At 35.9% G+C, this 1,689-nt stretch overlaps 1 long non-coding RNA gene across 1 annotated transcript in view; it reads right to left on the reverse strand.

The window, feature by feature from the left end:
- Positions 1 to 274: 274 nt before the first annotated feature.
- Positions 275 to 1,689, reverse strand: part of LOC113473426 — a 9,997-nt gene continuing 8,582 nt past the window's right edge. Inside the window, exon 2 of the long non-coding RNA XR_003395402.1 lies at positions 275 to 348. This is a non-coding gene — a long non-coding RNA (uncharacterized LOC113473426). The remainder of the gene's footprint in view (positions 349 to 1,689) is intronic.

Below are 1,689 nucleotides of genomic sequence, written 5' to 3' on the forward strand. Positions count from 1 at the left end.
TTTAATGAAACTTTCGAGTCATTATTGAATATAGTACGAAGTTTTTATTGACGAAATGAGCTTGTTCCAAAATTTTCCTTCAGGACCACCTTTTTTCTGCTGAAATTCCTGGCCCAATAGTTTCGTTTAAAGACAAAAAAACACTTTAAAATCCAGAAAAAATAATGGAAAGTAAAAAAGACAATATTAAAAAAGAAAAGCACTGCACACCTCTCACTCACCTTCATTATTCCCCGAACCTCGCGTATGAAATCAAACACGTTCTCATCAATATTTCGGTACTTCCTCACTAACTTCTTGAGAACAGGGAAGCTGTCTGTCACACTAGATCCTGCTAGAACACCCAACCTGTAATTACAGTAGAACCTCGATTATTTCAACTAATTGGGACCGAGGGTAGTTGAAACTATCGAATTTCTGTATAGAAGTTGAAATAATCGAAATTTCGTATAAAACAATCAAAATAGGGCCAAATTTAGTGGTACAAAATAACAAAAAGGGGGGGAAAAATACCCTTTTATTTTGAAATTAAATAAAACAAACAAAAAACACGTCTTCGATATTGTTTTCTTCGTCATTATTCTCATTATTTGAACACTTTCAATGATCTCTTCCTCTGATAAAGTAGGATTTCCTTGAAAGATAGGGACAAACCCCGATTTTTAGAGTTGAAATAATAGAGAGTTGATAGGTTGAAATAATCGAGGTTCTACAGTATTGTTCAATCTTAATGAAGAGTTATATAAAAATAATAATTACCTGAATGACTCCTCACAGCTATGTAGGAATTGAGTGTAGGTGAGGTCGGAGTAGGAGAACAACAACAAAAACAACAACAACAACAACAACAACAATCACTGTCTATAGTATCCGCGTGTTAAAAAATTGTTCACGCCCCTTGTTTTACCTGCCTTAGAGGTACGTCTGCCCTTTAACTACTGCAAGTAAGTTGTATCTTACCAGTGACTCCACTTGCCGTTATGTCCCATCCACGGTGTTGCCATTGACTGGCATATAAGGTTGTTTAGGGCGAACCATAAAACTAGTGTTGCGTATTTTTATCCAGTCATCCATGTATTAATCCATAAAAAAAAAATCAAAAAACCTTTACTTGGAGGGATCTAGAATCCACTTAAATCGAAAGAAACACGTAACGTATAAGTTTTATTAATGTCCGCCAGTATGTTAAATAAATTTTCGACTCTTTGTTAGATTACTACTATGGATTATGTTATCTCTATGGATGAATGGATTCATTCGTTCCATTCATGGATGGAGATGGATGGCATAAAACCACTAATCGATTAATTATTAACCTGGTGATTTGGCTTTTTACAACTCGAATGATACGGTGGGTGGAATGGTATCTCCAACAACACCGTAAAGTTATTCATCCATGGATAACATGGATGAATGTATGGATGGGTTCTTGGGTGTCTAAAGAGCTCATGGATGGATCCCATTTAATTATAAACATGGATGAATTTATAAAAGAGAAGGAAGAGAGGTATCTACAGGCCAATAGAGGTGGTGGGACATGATTTGTAGGAGACCGATAAAGAGTAGCCGTTCTTCAAGAGGATGTGGCTGGCTTGGATGTGAGTTAAGGATGTATCGACACTTCTCAGTAAGTCCATTAATAATGACAACAACAACAACAACAACAACAACAACAACAACAACAACAAC

Source organism: Diaphorina citri, unplaced genomic scaffold (assembly GCF_000475195.1).
Source record: "Diaphorina citri unplaced genomic scaffold, Diaci psyllid genome assembly version 1.1 scaffold30774, whole genome shotgun sequence".
Taxonomy (NCBI): domain Eukaryota; kingdom Metazoa; phylum Arthropoda; class Insecta; order Hemiptera; family Psyllidae; genus Diaphorina; species Diaphorina citri.